Source organism: Atractosteus spatula, chromosome 3 (genome assembly GCF_055471065.1).
Source record: "Atractosteus spatula isolate fAtrSpa1 chromosome 3, fAtrSpa1.hap1, whole genome shotgun sequence".
Taxonomy (NCBI): domain Eukaryota; kingdom Metazoa; phylum Chordata; class Actinopteri; order Semionotiformes; family Lepisosteidae; genus Atractosteus; species Atractosteus spatula.
The window spans coordinates 3,963,786-3,982,131 of record NC_142708.1 but is presented as its reverse complement, the minus strand read 5'-3'; the positions used below and the strand labels follow the sequence as shown (position 1 = coordinate 3,982,131).

The window sequence follows — 18,346 nt, the reverse complement described above, 5'->3', positions numbered from 1 at the left end:
ATCACTCACATTACCAATTCATAAAGGCTTTTACTTGTGAATTTTAGCAATTGTTATACTTTGAAGAACAGGCTCACAACCTTTAGGAACATCAGAAGCCTTGTTTTTAATGGCAGGAATTCGTCTGACTCAGCCATTAAGTATCTCACTATAAGGTCGTTAAAACAGGCTACAAGAAGTGCCGGGAACATGCAGAACGTTCTAAGACCTACAGTAGGGCATTTTGCTATTCAGAGGGTTCAACTGAGGTGAAGGGCAGCAATGAATGGAAGGCAAGAAGCACACAGACACACCATTTGAATTTCCACAATTTATTAAGGACACAGAGCCACAGAGATTCATGAATGTTCTTTTTGTGTTTCACCATATCAGTTAATAAATATATCATGCTCACCACATCTGCCAGCAAGGCTAAAGATATAAATACAGACTGTTTTCCATGCAATTTTTTTGTTGTTGGTAGATTCTTACTTTCTAGGCAGCCTCGACGACAGCAGAGCGACACTGCTTCCCTCCAGCTTTCCACAGCTCTTCACCCCTTGTACTTGGCCACTACGTCCACCTGGAAAGAAATGTATTTTTTGAAGAGGTTGAAAACATGAATTACTGAAAAACCTTTTGCATGTGTTCTAACATCTATGGTTTGTCTTCACATGTGTTTTAGAATTTGACTCAGAAGTTGGAGGAACTGTTTAATGAACTGCCTAAATTGAGGTAGGCGTTTTATGAAACTAGAATGCAGAGACACTCAAAACTAAAAAGAAAACATGAATTGTAAATCACAATATGCCATCCTAGGTGTGTCTGTGCTTCACAGCTTCTGAAGACTGGGATATTTAGACTCAGAAATTCATCAGATCATTGAAAACAACATTATGGTGTTAAGTTTCCTGGAACTATATAGAATGATGACTAATGATAAAAAAGTGAGCTCATTCAATATGGGCTATCTGTACAGAAGCACACATGTCTTTGTCATTGCAAGCCTGTAAGATACAGTTCTAGATTTAATCCTTGGGAAGTAGCAAACTTCATCTAAAAAATCCATTTGATTACTTTTTCTGTATTTCTTTTGAATTGATTAAATTTAATATTGGTATTACTGCAGGGTGTTATTTCTAACAATAAACTATTTTCAGGTTACATCATCTCTACATTCATAATGAAAGAAACTAGTAGAGGAACTATTGCCTTTGTTCTAATGGATTAAATATTCTTTTCTAACTATTTTGGTCTGGTTCTATGCAACTGTAATAGAAAAGATAATATACTGTACAAAGATGAAGGGAGAGTGTGGTAATACTGTGGTTTTAACTCGCCTAGCTGACGACATGACAGTGCTGGCTGGAAATCCATGTTGTCACATCCTCCCTCACTCATAAGGTACAAGCCAAGTACAAAATGCCGTCACAGTTAAGCTGGGGTGAAGGGAGGGGTCCTAGTAAAGATGCAAGGAGCACCTTGTTCATCCATTCATGCTTAATACTGTGGATTTAACTCGCCTGGCTGAGGTATTGACAGTGCTGATCAGAAATCAAAAGCTGTCACTTCACCCCCAAAATCTTGGATCTCCAAAACACCAATGCAGAATTCAAGCACCGACGTAAGAGCAAGCAGTTTCATGCATGTGGCATGGAATGAATGAGAAGTGCATACGATGTGGGTTTTAGCATGTTTGACAAGCTTATTTGAACGATGTGCAGTGCGTTAGAAACAGGTATGATGCAAGTGACAGAATGAAAGTCAGCGAACAGGTGGCAGCACTAGCAGAACCTAAGATGACTAGCTTGAAAATAAAATCCTGTGGCGGGTAGCAGAAAGAGCAGTGGTGACCGGAAGAATAGCCTGATGTGAAAGCAGGAAGACAGCTGCCACTTGCTGAAGTTTCCTAGATGGAATGCAGGAGAAACTATTCCAAGCTGAACCCCCAGAAGAAGAAATTCCAACAACGTATACAGCTGGAAGCTTTGACGGGGAGGAGTGGAGGGCCTATACGATACCAGTTGGACACCAACTAATGGAAAATGGTGGGAGGGGAACCTTTTTCTGTAGAAGTCTAGGCTGCAGATGCTAGGGAAAGAGTGGGAACGAATGAGCGATGAAAGTATGTTTGAAACACATCTGCTGCAAACCAAAACACCAAGTGCTAGAAAAGATAAGCGCAGCACTGTGTTCAGCCAGACAGTCTTTATGCAGAAGGAAGCGAAAGTGCGAAATTAAAATTTGTCCTCCACCCAAACGTCTGCTCAATAACACCATAAAGCATTTACTTATGTCTCTGTCATTGAGGGTTTGTAGGACCATGGTACAAATGGAAGATTGCCATATGAAATGCAGTCATGGTTGAAAACTTGCATCAGCAGGCTGATCCTGATTGCCAATCAATCCCTGCAGGGACATCAATGGCACCATCCCTAAGCCTCACTTGGAACACACCAACAGCCCTGGTTTTCTCTGTCACGGCAGGAAGACCAAACCAGATTCCTATGGTATCACATGTATTCAGAAAGCTTATAAAAGCATCCAGGATGATACATTTTCCCCATCTCCCAAACCTAAAGTCAGAACTGGAACAATGTGTGTGGTGGATCAAAGCCAGTGAACCTTATTTTCAGCTCAATGGTGACAAGATAACAAAAAATACCAACTCTACATTTGCCCACAGCTGAGACAGACTATCATATCACACCTTATTATACAGTATATGTAACATTGTTTTTGAATATTACAATTTTACACACAGGTTTATTTGACCCGTTTTTTATATCTGAGGGATCTCCTAAAATATACGACAAATATACTTCTCAACATACTATAATAACAGTGATTGTGAATTGTAATTTGATGTTGTATTGTAAGGACATGTTATTCTAAATACCTAACCTCATACCTAAACATCCACCCGATATACATTCCAAGAATTCCAAATCATGCAATGTTGCAGAAAGAGTCAAGAAGGAATAAATCATTGTTATCTTATTAATTATAATTATTTCATTTTTAGAAATTACAATTGTTATATGTTACGTACTGCATATATGACATTAAATAGAAAGCATTTCAAATTGTTAAAAATAGAAAAAACACAAAATGTAACTCTTTGGTCTTGAACAGAGAAAACAATGAGGGGACATATCCCAGATTGTTTAAAATCCTCAAAGGCACTAAGAAAGTGAATCCAGCAGATTTCTTCAGAAAGAACAACGAACTATGAACGAGGGGCACAAACATAAAGTAGTTTGGGTGCTGAAAACTATCCAAATGTGTTGTGGCCTCTTTCACGCAGGAGTATGAAAAGGTAACAGCTATGCTGTTTAAGTCAGTACCCTGTCCTCTTTGAACAAACAGCTGGATGAATTCCTTGGATCAATTAACTACGTGAAATAGGCCTGATAGGCCTTTCTTATGTTCTTAAGATAAAAGTCGATTGTTTTGCCAATTTACTATTATACAAATTGGTTTTTTACAATCAATAATTTAAGACAATCGTATTAAAGAACAGCCTCTGAGCAGCCGTCTAGCGCGAGAGAATAAATAACTTTCTGAGACTAAACTTGGAAACGATTCTTTGCTTTATGTTGGAATCACCAGCGATGCTCTCAGGAGATCAAACTCTCATAATTACAGTAACACACATGACATTGTTGAAGCCCTTAGAAGATCTACTGCTTCGGAACTTCCTTGCCTTAAACATTGGAGCCATGACAGTATCCATATTTTTGCCCTCTACAAATTTAATAGTACTGTCTAGAAAGGGGAATAAGAAATAGAGACAGCCCTGTGCTTGGGTCTTTAAAGTAGGGCCAGGAAATATTCTAAAGCTTCAAGCTGCAGGTTGATTCATATGTGAAGCAGACAGTCTTTAAGGCAGGAATGTTGTGCTAGGATTCTGGAGTAAAATTATAGCTCTCCTCTCCTAAGGTACGACACTTCTTGATGGTATAGAAGGCATGGGATTCTCCATCTCTCCTGGGAAAGAACAGCTTTTCACCCAGACATATGGGATATGATCTTCATATCCCGTAAATCAAATGATTAATGGAGGATTGTTTTGCACTAGCACATTGATGGTAATATTCAACATTTATTTTTGAATACTGCTATGCAGCAGGGTGTGACACTTGTTTAGGTTCTGAAGGAAGCCAGAGTTTTAAGGTGAGGGAATCAGAAAATCATATAAAAGAACACCTTGAGTGAAAATGCTAGCTGCTAGAACACACTGTATACCAATGTACCAGATCTAGGAAGGCGATGTAGGACTGCTTTTTTGTCCTGCCTTTCTTTCCCTTTGGAAATGGCATGGTTGTGTCATTGTTCCTCGTGGGGGTGGATCAAAAATCACTGAAGCAGAGCAATTTTCAATCCGTACACTTTGAAAACACTGTGGTTAAAAATGAATGGGAATGCGCGGAACTCACTTGCAATCCCTCTAACAAAGCATCTCAAGAAATTCTTGCGTAAAACTTCTATGCCTCTCATGGATCTGAGTGTATCTCAAGCCGCCACTTTTAAAACCATTTTCCTTATCGTGGAGCTCCAAGAAAATGGAGAATTGCTAGCTTGCAAAACTTGCATTCATTTAGATGGAGCAGTATTTCCCAAAATTGGGAACCACAGACCAGTCAAAATAGTGTCATTGGTAACCATAATACTTACGCAAAGCCCAAAAATTTGTTCAGCAGCAACCCCTGCTGTGCATCATATTGACAGAAGAGTAAATAATACATAGTCATTTTTGGGGGGAACAGAGAAAAATAGCTTTACAAATGACGGACAGAACGTGTTTATCTGTAATGGCTTGCTTACTTCAGAGACAAAGGAATTGAACTGGTACGTGTGCATACTGGAGACTTGTAAGGGGGGAGCCTATGGTATCTAGGCCAAATAGGGTTATAATTGTGCATTGTCTCTTAGGTTCAAACATTTTCCCCTTGACAGCATTGTAATAAATGGAGTTTATAACAAAAGTTCGGGAGCGATGACAACAACCAAGCTCAATCAGACTCAGCTGTCAGTAATTAGCAATCACTCCTGACAATCCATTCCTCTCCCAAATGCTATAAATACCTACGAGATCCCTATCTCTCTCTCTTGCATGTCTCTTGCTTCCCACCTCCACCCCATCTCCCCCTCTGCCGCTGCCCCTCGGTCATCCTGCAGGGGGTCCTGACCTCCTTGTCCTCTGGCCGGGAGGCCAGCCCTCAGCCAAGCGGGTTAAGCCACAGTTTCACTCCATGATGCTTTCATCTTGGGCGTTGTCGTTCCTAGTGAAATAGGATTTAAGAGGTGAAACAATCTAAATAAATCAATTGATATTTTTTATATTTTTCTACATATGCTCAATGTGATTTGTATGGATTGTTCTAAGTGGGCACACAGATAGGTCACAGTCGCTGAAATTAAGTAGGGTCACCCTATGATTCCATGTTAGCCAAGACACTTTGAGATAGTGTGAGATTTTGAAATGGCCCTTTCAAAAAATGTGTAAGTTGAGCATTACACCTTTATGAGTTGAAAACTGGTGACCATCAGCCTTGTGAACAGCCGAACAATGTCATGAAGTTAGTTGAAAGTGTTATTTCAGTTTTATACTGTACAGCTGATCAGTGTTGCATTGTTTACTTTACATGGGCATTAAGCACTGTCATCTCACCCAGGGTTTCTGAATAGAGATATTACTATCTTTAAAGGCTATTTTTTAAAATATTGTTGTGTCAAAATGCCTAAGCAGAAATAAGATATTGTATTTGTGTTCGCTTCATGAAAAAAATTACGCAACAATAGAGGATGAAATCCTGGTTCAGTGTTCGGTACTGCTGGAATAGACTTGCTGGGACTGCTTGAAATGGAAGCTCCAAAGTCAGTATTCATAATTCATGTGACCATATAATTTATATGACCAAAATGAAGAACTACAAGAGTGAAAAAGAGAACATTTAACTCATGATTGGTGTACTCTCCGCCAGAAATAAATGATATTCTTACATCCTGTTATGCTCTTTTAATTTCAGAAGCATCCCACCACACTTTAGATTTGGTACTCGTACTTGTGCTAGTAAAAGTAAAAGTGAAAAACTAATATCGCAGAGGAATTAGAAGAATGCCATCTAATATGGAGTCCGCCTAAGAATGAAGTGCAGCCCCAATGTGAATAACATGCTCATAAAATCATTGGCGCATCTGCTAGACAAAAACATATCTAGGGATAACCACTAAATACACATAACTACCTACAATTAAATTGCAGTTGATCAATTATATTCAGATCTTAAAAAATAAAAAAATCTTCAACCTGCAGAAGATGGGGTAAGCACAAATGTCTACAGTGTACAAAGAACCCTCTCCCATGACTTTGCATAACACACATTTTGGTCTCCACAAAGAGCCTCAGTAGTAATGCTAGTACTACACATCAAAAGAAACTTAGCACTAAGTTTATGCATATACTGTATGTTTTTAGGAAAATAAAACACTGGGATTCTGAATATTGATTAAGTGGTTTGGCTGTTGATTTATAGATAGTTCATAGTTGACTATGACAGACTCTTTGACTGTTCCAGAAGCAATCGCCTCACTAGTCTGGGCTCAGATGATGAGGTGAACTGAGATGTTAATCTGTTGGATGCCAAAGCTCATGAAAATGAACAGAACAGAACAATGCCTTTGTGCCATCAACATGTTAGAGCAAAACCTCAGGTAAACTGCAGTTATGCTCCCGCCCTGGGCTCCTTTGAACTTTTGTGTATTGAACTGGGAGTACATGTGGTATAAAGGGCTCAGAGACCAGTGATCAGCCACTTGCCTGTCCACGGTCTGTGAAAGGAATGGGGCAGAAAACTACACCTTGTGCAAAGCAGGTGTCTGAGATGTACAGCTTGTACTGCTTCCAACAGTCACAACATTGGCCACACTGTTAATCAAAGTTTTGAAGACTTATGTTAATCAGGGTAATAATTTTTACCCATTCATTACCCATTACCCATGATAATGAAATGTCAGTGCACCAACCACAAAAAGGTTTTAGAATTTTTCTGAAAACAGGGAGTGATACGTTTCTTTAGATGCTCAGTACATTTTGCTCACAATCTAAATGATAATATGACTGGCCAAATGTGTTTTTTAAAAGGCAATCAGCAAGTGAATTCCACATTATCGATAAAGTATCAATCCAGTGGTATATAGTGAGATGTCTCTGATTAGGTTATGAATTAATTTGTTAGATAAGTTTCAGACCAGTATTTTTTCCATTGTGGGTTATAGTACACTGAAAGAAACCTATTTTGCTATTGGGGTAGTTCAAATCTAAATAAAAACATATTGTAAACAGACAATAATGACTTTCATCCCTTCCTAACAAGATTTCTATTCATTTTAATTCCAACAAAGAGAAGACTTAATGTTCCAGGCAACTGAAGACCACAAGGCTGATATAAATGGTTATTTCAGAAACCTAGTTTACTGCCATTTTCTACAATATGCCTCTTCTAGAACGAGGAATATGTGTATTAATATGTGTATTAATTAATTCGGTGAGAGTGAGTCTTGTTTGATAAAGAAACAAGGCACTACCTTGCTGTCTGATCTGGGGAAGGCTACTTGACGTAATTGTTTTGCTTTATGTCATCAAGCTGTAAAACTGGATGAAAACCGGAGCCACTGCAAATCTGCCAGTGCATCAGAATGGCACCATGTGATTTGAACAAATATGCTACACATAAACATTAAGAGTACAGGCTCCTGTAAATAATTTACTGTATTTTTTTCAGTCAGCTCAGTTTAGTTGTTTGTGATGATTCATCTTCTGGGGGCATAGTCTTGTTGTGCCTCAAGGGTAGTTTTGCCCTCAGAACAAGACTCACATATAACAGAGCTGTACTTTCAGACCGCAATTCACCTTTAACTGTACTTTACCTTAGTGAAGCTGCACTGGACTTGCTTTAAAAATTGCCAGATTGGGTGGGACCATGCAAGCAAAATACCAAAGCTATTGGTTCCATTTCATATGAATCGGGCACATCATCCTCTGTTGGGTTATACTCACAGTTCAGCCTCGTTACAATCAACTTTTTTAATTGGCTGTGGCAAAAATGTAAAGTGCCCTGCAATGGGCAATCATCTATCCTTTTGCCCTGTGCTATCCAGGACAGTGCCCCAGCTCGCTGCTGCTCTCTAAAGAAAAACCACTTGAATGAATGAATGGATGGATGAAATTCAGATATTTGTGCTGATGAACAGAATCATAGTGAAACATTACATTATGGTGAATGGGTGGCAAATTTCCAACACGTCACCTCTGTACTGCCCTGTGACCCTGCTCCGTTTCTATTGTAAATTGTAATAAAACTCTTTGCTGTTGAATAAATAGTGCAGATTCAATTGATTGATGGCCATCGCTACAAAGCTCGTATTGTTGGGGTGTGAGCTCTTGAAGAATGCTGCTCATTCACTAATATGCTCAACTGCGAGACTGAAAACATTCCAAAGTTTCCAGAATTAAATTACAACATTTTTACTCAGCAATTTTCCCCGCGTTTACTTAAGAAACAACAGCACTTCCTCATCTGTGATCCCGTGCCTTCCCTCTGGAAAGCCTGAACTCCTTTCATTAGCAAGGATTTTTTTTTTCTGAAAATAACACCAAAAAAACATTTTGTATTGCTTGTGTGGATATTTCCAAAGACTATAAAAATGCTCTCTGAGGCATACTGTACTGTAGGAGGACCAAAACTCTGAGTTACCTCAGTCTGTTTTTTGTTCATTCATTTTCTAACCCCTTTCCAGTACAAGGTCATGGTGGAGCCTATCCCAGCAAGCAACGGGTGCAAGGCAGGGTACACCCTGGGCAGGACGCCAGTCCATCGCAGGGCAGACACACAGACACACCTAGGGCTAGGTTTCCCAGAATCCAATTAACCTAAAACGACCAGTTTTTGGCCTGTGGGAGGAAACCCACATGAACATGGGAAGGACATACAAACTCCACATACTGTAGACAGCACCACAGCACTATTAACCACTGTGCTCCACTGACAGCTGATTTAGGTTTCATGTTTTCATATTCTTATGAAAACACCTGCATATACGAGCATACAGACTTTTGATGATTCATACTTGAATCAAGGCCATTTGCTATTTTTTGAACCTGGTGCCCTGTAAGTTCCCAGTCTATATATTTAAGGGAATAATACATAGAAAAAAATATTAACTGCACTCATCCTTCAATATAACAGAATATTCGCAACACCAGAAACAACTGATAGAGGACTAGAGCTAGAGGACTCACACGACATATTTGAACATTCTTGTGTTCAGGAGCAACACCAGGGTAATCGCCTAAAAATTCAAATCTTAAAGTCCTTGATTTTGAATGCATTCCAAACCAAACATCGCTGCAAAATAATATAACCTGCTTCTAGACCCTGTATAGATACAGTGTGTAGATATCGGTGACTATATTGTATTTCTCCAAGGGGCTGCAATCAACAAGCTGAAAACTTGAAAAAGACTCTGCTGATGGTGCCAGAAGACAATCACAGAACCGCATGGGGATGGCTGAGAGATGGGTGCACATCATATAATTAAATAACCAATGAATAGCAAAAAGCCACAAACCTTTCATGCTTAAAAAACAACAAAGAAATATCAGAGAATCCCATATATGAGGGAGACTGCCCGTTTGCTTGTCCTTCAGATTCTTCAGATGTCTTTAAGAATAAAAACAGCTCCAGGTGTTTATCCAGTATTTCTCCCAGTTGAAATCGGTCCCGTTACCTGGTCGTTTTTTGGCTGCATTGTTAGTACTGGTATAAGATCATGTGGAGAGCTGTATCTGGTTATGAAAATGAACAGCAGTGGACCATTTCTGAGGAGATTACTACAGTTAGCATTATTGAAATTTTTAAATACATTATTCTGCTGGTGGTTGTATCAGAACTGAATGAAATTACACCTGGCAGTGATCCTAAAGGTGGAATCTGCTCCCAATGTTTGTGCCATACGAGAGCTGTACAGCAATATTGGCTGAAATTCAATTACATCATGTTTAACACTGGTAGATGACAACAAAATTGCTTAGAACATAACACTTGAAGGCACCTGCAGCACCTGGCATTTTCAATAGCCTTTATGTCTCCATAGACATAATGGAGGTAAAACAGGTAAAACAGAAGAAGAACGTACTGGAGAAGAAAGAGTAAATAGAATTAGCCGGCATTTAAATAAATTATATATAAATCTATATATATATATCTTTCATACAAAATTGTAGTTTTAGCAATGGATAGCTTAAAAATTCTGTTTATGCAATGTTGTGTGTTCAGTTCAGTTTTTTCTGTTCACTTCATGTAGGAAATGATCCATCAAGGAAACTCCACATCTCTGTGTTGATCCCATTTACACCACAGTGTGTAAATCCTGCTTCAGTTACTTACTGCTAGGAATGAAAATGGATGATAGACAAAACCGAATTAATGACTGAGCAGCAAAACACTGAGCTAATGGTAAAAAGTCATGACATTACGACATGTAACCTAAAGTTAATGCATCTTGTTTATGAGACTCTGCTCACAGAAAATACCTAAACCTAGTTTGATCTGCATTTTGCCAGTGTACTATATATTTTCCCAGGCAAAGCCCTTGCTATTGTATTTCACTACATCTTAAATTATGTGTAGTATTTAGATCGTTGTGGTGTTGGAAGATCATTTTTGCTGTGAAACTTGGAACTTTCTTAATTATCAGCACACAACTTATCCAGGTAAAGGGTAAAGAAATGACAGATGGACACTAGCGTGATACGCCTGAGTCTCAGAAGTATAGCTAATTCATCGAGAAAGCGAAGAACTGAGAGTACAACAGGGACCGTAACTTCTTTTTTCCTTACTATTACTTGACTCTCACTTTTTTTCTCTTCAACACAGGGAATCTAGAATATCAGTCTATTAAAAACACCGGCTCAACCTTTCCTCAAGTATATGCTCCTTTATCTGAAGACAGCACTTGTCGTGCCCCACTGTCTGTCTTCCTGGACGTGGAAATGCAGTCGGCTGGATCCTGCAGACAAGAAGCATGAGGCCAGTGTCACTCCGCTGCAGTCAGTGCAAACCCACAGAATACAGCAGACCACTGACATGCTTCTCTGGACGAAATCAAGTTTCTGAAATTAACTGACAGGACTTAACAAGGATCTTTTCCTGAGTTAAGAGTCTTTGTCTCCGCACATTTCCACACACAGACTAACCATGGCTTAAGCCTGCTGTAGGTTTCACCTTCCTGTGATTTGGAACTGGCAGTGGCTTTTTGCTCTTTACCCTCAGTTTGGAAATGCAAATTGCTTGTGGGCCTGAACTGCCTGTTAGAGGGGGGAAGACCACACATTTTGTCCAGTACATGTGCAATTTGAAGCTGGCTGTTTCTCTTTGCAATTCCAGAACACAAACAGCAGAGCTACAGTGCCCACCAGAGTTCGACAGCGATCACTGTTGTATCAGGGACTGATTCTGTTCTTGCATGGCTTTTCAGCAAAACATCCATTATAAAACGTATGCCATTTACCATCTTCTCCCACAATGTTACCAGTATCGGTCTCCTGAAGGAAGTCATCATACTTTTCTTTAGCATGAGATCAATGTACAGAAGAATCCAGGAGTCCATCCTAGACCCGACATGTCCGAGTTCAGTCCATTTCTTTATTATAGTTACCTCATGAAAAGCTACTTATCTACAAAATTAGATAAAAAAGAATTGAGATTTTTTTAAGCTCTCTGTGATTTAATTATACCTAGGCTCTGAACTTCATGAGCTGGATTTGAACTTCCCCAGCTTTGACCCTCCCTAATAGCCTTGGTCACTGCAGCCTATTTCTTATAATAAAAATATGATGTTTTTACCATTTTACAACACGAGCATTGATTAAAAAGGGAAAACAACATCGCTCATTGCGAAACTGAAACGCTCGTCTTCGCCCTTGAAAACACCCTAATTTACCTTGAACTTGGAAAGATACAAATCCATGAGAGAGGGAATGCCAAAAATATTTTAAAAATACACAAAAGTGTGCAGGAGAAAAGAGCAAGAAGACTACGTTTCCCAATTCCTTTTTCATCCCTTCCCGCTCCTGAGAGACCATATGTGAAATGTAAATCCTGTGGCATGAATACTGTACAATGCAATTAAGAAACATGCCATGATTATGATGAGAAGGATTTTAAGAAGAAACAGAATTTTTAATACAGCTCGCCAACCACATAGGAAAAATGTGCTGCACCAAACCTTTTGGGATTTACTCTCTCCTTTTTTTTTCTCTTTGCAAGATTTTATTTTTTAACTCTCTGACATTCTGATCAGAACCAAATCCCATTTATTTATTTTCCTAAGAGTTTAATGATCATGTAAAAAAAAAAGAATAAACTAACTTCAGAAATTGTCTCTATATTCCAAAGCTTCACAGATTTTATAACACTGCTAAAGCTTATATTTATTTTTAGTTTGTTCTGTCTCCTATAGTTTCACTTTTAGCATAGTTTTTGTCAATTTTCATCCTTGTGTGTTACTGTGGTACAGGAGTGCTTTAATGTAGAAGTAGTGCTATGGTACAAGCAATAATTTTGTATATTAACATTTCTTGTTGGGAGATACACATTCACTTTTAAATTATAATAAACTGGAGACATCTGGGAATACAGTATCTGAATTTTTCTTTATTTTCTACAAATGTAAATCTACCTTATAATCATTAATGATTCAGAATGTATGGAGATTACTACCCATCCACCTAAAGAGAGAGCACAAGTAACTATGCTTCAGTCAAAGTGTGAGTAAGGCTTGTGTGGGTTTTTAGAAAATAATTCTATTTTAGACATAGCTGGCAGTTTAAATTAGAGGAATGAGTTAACAAACCCTTTCCACTATATAGTGTATATGGATATTTTATACAGTAGGGGCAATGTGATAGACAATCAAATGGTTAAACACAGCACATATAGGGAATTTTAGATAAGAAGGACAAGCCTATAAAGTATAAATATCCGCACGCTGCAGATGAATGAAAAATACCATCAGAAATGTTACTGTATTTGAATTAACTTGTCTATATAAAGGTATAACAAAGAGTTAAAATACCTTTTTATTGTTGTTTTTTTTGTTCTTTCAAATCCACAGCTGCCCTTGGCAGAATAGCTTTGGTATATCCTTGGCATACGAGAGTGTTGTCATGGATACCCAAAGACACTTCTACCATCAGTAAACAAGTGTGAAGCAGAGCTCCTCAGTAAGCTGACCTGGTACTATTAATTTGCTATGAGTAACACGATGAGCTAAAATGATAAAAAATTAAACCGTGCTTACCAACGATACAGATGTATATGCATATTTTAAGTGCAAGTCGTAAAAGTAGGTCATGATTTGTGATCATCATTAACCTACTTACAAGTTACAAATTTCTTTCAATAGCTCCTCTTGTGTATGAAATATTAATTAATTTAAAATGCCTGTTCCCTGTATCTAACGGCATGATGTTAACACATCAGTCTCAGTTCTCTGTACAAGTGGATTGCAGCAAAACCTGTGATGGCAAAGTAAGATTTTCAAGAGAAGTAATCTGGCTGTAGAGAATATGAATACAAAGTCAGGTTTTCTAAGTTTGAAAACAGAATTGCCTCACATCTGTGAAAGCTACAGCCACTGCCAGCCACACGGATATAATATAAAAAGTACACCTGAGTTCATTCTTATGAATTATTAATAAATATTATTGTTTATTATTAATCATAATACAGGTGTCTTTCCACCATATCCTTATAGACACACATTTCACAGAAAGAAGCTCTCATTTCACCGTGAAAGTGTAGTCCTGTCCTGAGCCCTATAGGCCGGAGAGAGGGCCTCGGTCACCTTATCGGGAGTAAGCAACATTCTGATAATGAATGAACTGACAGATAGTTGTCTTAGGATGAGCAAGTTTCAGAATGAGGTTCAAAGCTTAAAGTCGCAACGACTTATGGGTATGCATTTGAATGACCTCTCCATCCAATCACAGCATAAGAGGAGATGCCACTGCCATAAAATGGAACTTTTCTCTCCTGCCGATATTTTTGCTGCTCTTTGCTCTCACCCTAAACTAGAAGTGTGTAAGTTTTCCGATGCATAAATACACCCATGTATCTTGTCAGTGTTGGATAGGTCACACTGATCCGGTCAATATGATTTTCTGTGTTTGATGATTGCTCATGTGACTCTAGTAACTTTGTTACTTTGACCTAATACAGTATAACTATATTAACTATATATATATAACTTTAACTTTATAGAAACTTTAAAAAGCGGAGTTGGATGATTGTTAAGAGTTCCATCTCCAATAATCTCCCGTTACAATATGATTGGATAAAGAGTCGATTAATATTCATACCAATCAATCAATGGATAGTATCCATTAAGGCTTTATAAAACAATTAAAACATTAATTTTCAATATTCAACATACTGTATTCATTTACTTTAACCATGTACCAACAAGTCAATGCCACATTTAAACTAAAACTTTGCCAAATGATCCTAAATAAAATCTCTAAATAAAATATGTTATAATTACTATAAGGTTTTGTTAAGGTGAAGAAGGCTGTAATAAAATAAAATTATACTATAAGATACAAATACAAACATACAGCATTAACTGGTATCTCTTTTTTTGCAGAGCACTTAGTTAAACGCAACTGCTAGAGCTTACTAGGTTCATTGTACAGACTGCTACGTGTCAAAAGAACATAGAAAAACCTAACAGGAAAAACAAATAAATATAATTGTGAAATGCAGAAGCAGCAGAAAAAACATTTTTGTTTCCGTTTATTTTCCATTTTTTTAAAGCCTTAGGTGTTAAGCACAGTGTCTGGTAATATGATTTCCTGAAAATTAACTAATATCATATACAGCAGTATATCCAGTGCAAGACAGGTGACGTGCACAAGGGCAGAAAAAAAACCCAAACACAATTCTTATTGTTCATAAATTACAATAATAATTTAGGATACAGAAACGCTTACTATTTACTGATACTAACAGCATCAGTAAAGAATGTTTGTGTAAAATGCCAGCCAATTCGGGAAAATATATTTAAAAGCGAAACATTCTGCTATATCGTACGTGAATTGTAAAATGTTCTTAAATTGATAATGAATACCAATTGTGTTTGAAATGAAGGCAGCCTGGCAACTTAGGATGAATGCCCTTCCATGGGGCCTCAATTATGTATGCAGCTTCTTTGAGAAATATGTTCACACATCTTATCCAAAGGACCGCCTTTGTTGTTGCCATGAAACAAAACTGTACATAGCTATTGTCTCATTTCTTTATATTTAACCCAGCCACGGGCTGCTGCAAGTTAACCCTTTCGTGACCGTTACTGCAAATGGAAGACTGATAAAACACCACTAAATATATATATATTCATATAGAAAACATACAATTATATATTTCACAGGCAAAGTAATGAACGCAATCCACCATATATAATGTAATGAATCACTCTTACACTGTGGACTGAAAAGGTATTTTTTGTCCTCTTTAACGTAACTGGCACTAAAGCTTCAGCGCTATGAATGTTAATCTGCTTACTAAAGGTCTTGTATGTTGTTTCATCTATGAGGTGCATTTCAGTTTGAATTGTCATTGTTTGTTGCTGGTGACCTTCTCTGATATTGTACATATACCAACCAGCCTGTAGTCCGATCTAATCACATTTTTGTATTAAGATTTTATTCAGAAATGTAATATAAATTATGCTTGCTATAGCTGTCATTAAGGATTAAAAACCGAAGCTCTGCTTTGAGATTTACCTCATTTCAGAAATTAGCAGCTTTGATCAATTGTTAATCTTGATTTTGTAAAACAGGATCTAATAAAAACAGACTTATTTTTAGACATACATTTTCCCTCAGTGCAGATCATACCAATGGGAAAATACATAAAGGATATTTAGGAGTCTTCACACTCTCAAATGTGCTTGCGTGTGCGCAATGTAGAGGCCTTGCTTAGACATTCAGTCTATTGACAGAAAAGGTCTGTGGAAAATGACAAAAAATGAGGGAAAAAAAGGAATATTTCTTTGTCTTCAGAAAGTAAGCTGGTGCTATGAACAATGCCAACACCCCTAGTTTTATTTATTCTTTCCCCCTCTGCTAGACTGCAGTGGCTCGTCATAATGGCTTTAGCTCCTCAGAGCAGAGGAGAAGTGAAAGGGTTAATCCCGGTGTCTCTGCGCTTTTTTTCCAGACGGCAGCATTGTCTGCTTGTGCCCACCCCAACAAATAACCTTCTGTGATTGTACAGCTAATTTGATGTGTCAATTATTCTTATGCTAATCGAGTTACAGTTTCTCACGTTTCCCAAGGTTTATACCACAGATGGTTATACACAAATCTTCAACGGACACTGCCCTTTTTATTTCGATGCGACAAAAATGTCAGGGTCGAACAAAAAAGCCTGCACTCATCCAACTACAATATTTGCATCCTTCTTTTCTGCAGCGCTCAATGTGCACAATACAAGCACTACAGTAGCCCATGATACATTACTGAAAACATTGCCATCTGTATCGTTGCCCTCTTCTTAGTGGAGTTTTTTCCCAGCAGGTCCTAATATGGATGACTTTTATTCTCTATATTCAGTATAAAGTTCCCATTTCAGTACTCACACTAAAGCCCAATATGCCAATGCATCAGACATTTGGAAGGCAGAGGAAAATAAGGTTGTTCTATTTCTCTAAAAACTAAATTTGTACACTGGAAAGACATCTCGGAGTAGACTGAGTCCAGGAAAGTAAAATCAAATTCAAGTAGAATATGTACAGTGAGTTTAAGAAATTGCTTGGATGTGTAGCAGCGAGAATAAATATCCCATTTCTAATCGTATGCTTCCAAATAATCGTGAAAACATTTGATCTTAATCCAGTCGGAAATGTTTTTTTATCTACCAGACTAAACATTAGTTTAGCATAAAGTAGTTCAAGTAGGGAGCTGCGTCAGCATTACTCCAACATTACTTGTTCCTGCAAAGGAACGAGTAAAGGTTTATTCCATGCTGAAAAGAGAAGAAAGGAAACACAACTTTTCAGCTGTGGAGCCTTCTTCCGATGTGTGAAGGCTCCACAGCTGAAACATTGTGTTTCCTTTCTTCTCTTTTCAGCATGGAATAAACCTTTACTTGTTCATTAGCTTAGCATGACAGCATGAACTATAGTACACCCCACCAATAGAGGCAAAACTGTCTTGAAGGTTTTTGAACAGGATTAATTTTTGGGTAAATCTTCAAATGTTACGAAAATATTCCTTTTAGGCACTCTGCTTTCTACACACATATTTGAATTTCATTTGTATTTTATAACATAGCTTGTTAAAAATTTAGTTTCTTTTTCAACACTTTTGTTACAATTGTCAGGTTATTACAAATGGAATTTTCAATTCAACTAAATAATTTGTTTCAATTTGTGTAACCATTCAATGACACACTTTTGTACATGCTGCATGCAATGCATTTCCATTTATTCGTAAACAAAGCCATAAGACATCGTGTTCTTGTATGTTATGAACTGGTATGTGTGTGCTCGCAGCACATAGGTCCTTAGTTCTATTCTTCCAAAAAAAACCTCCGTGTGGAGCCTGCATGTTCTCCCCTTGGCCCATTGGGCTTTTGTCCAAAGACATGCTCTCTTAGTTAACTGGCATCTTAAAATTGAGTTTGAGTGTGTGCGGGGTGTCTTATCCATGACGTATCCTGGCTTGCCCCCATGGTCTGCTGGGCTACATTAGTGGAAGCGCATTTCAAACTGAGAACATATACTGTATACAACAGACGCTGTCTCCTGTCTCACTGACACTGGCCTCTGGCCTTTTTGGCATAGGAGGTTTTTGAAAACAGTAAATAAAACAGTAGCTGATTTTATGTTCAGGCTCTGATCATGAGTTTTTTGGTCCAGCTGTGTGATAACTCGAACAAGAACAGGAACAGGAACAGTAACAGGAACAAGAACAAGAACTTTATTTTATATAGCACCCTTAGAAGTAGCTTCTCAAACAGCTTTATGGTAGGTGTATAAGGCAAGAATCGGGGAGGTGCCTTGGCTGTTGAAGAGATGCATATAATTCTGTCAGAAAAATATTTCAAAGGACTCATCATAATTTAAGGGCATGGAATTCTATTTTACCATTGGGAACACCCAGGCCAGTTGATCAGCAAAATTATGAGGCAATTAAGCCTAAAATCTAAAAAGTATACTCTTGTCCTAATATTCAGTGTCTTCTAAGACCAAGTGTCTTAAAAACCAGTAGGCTACCAGCAATTCTGCACTTCAAGTGCCA

General features: G+C 37.9%; 1 long non-coding RNA gene across 1 annotated transcript in view; it reads right to left on the bottom strand.

The window, feature by feature from the left end:
• Window positions 1-295: 295 nt before the first annotated feature.
• LOC148837287 (uncharacterized) overlaps window positions 296-18,346 on the bottom strand; it is a 69,784-nt gene continuing 51,733 nt past the window's right edge. The window contains exons 4-5 of the long non-coding RNA XR_016090834.1: window positions 5,172-5,264; window positions 296-562 (exon numbers count right to left, since the gene is read on the bottom strand). This is a non-coding gene — a long non-coding RNA (uncharacterized LOC148837287). The remainder of the gene's footprint in view (window positions 563-5,171; window positions 5,265-18,346) is intronic.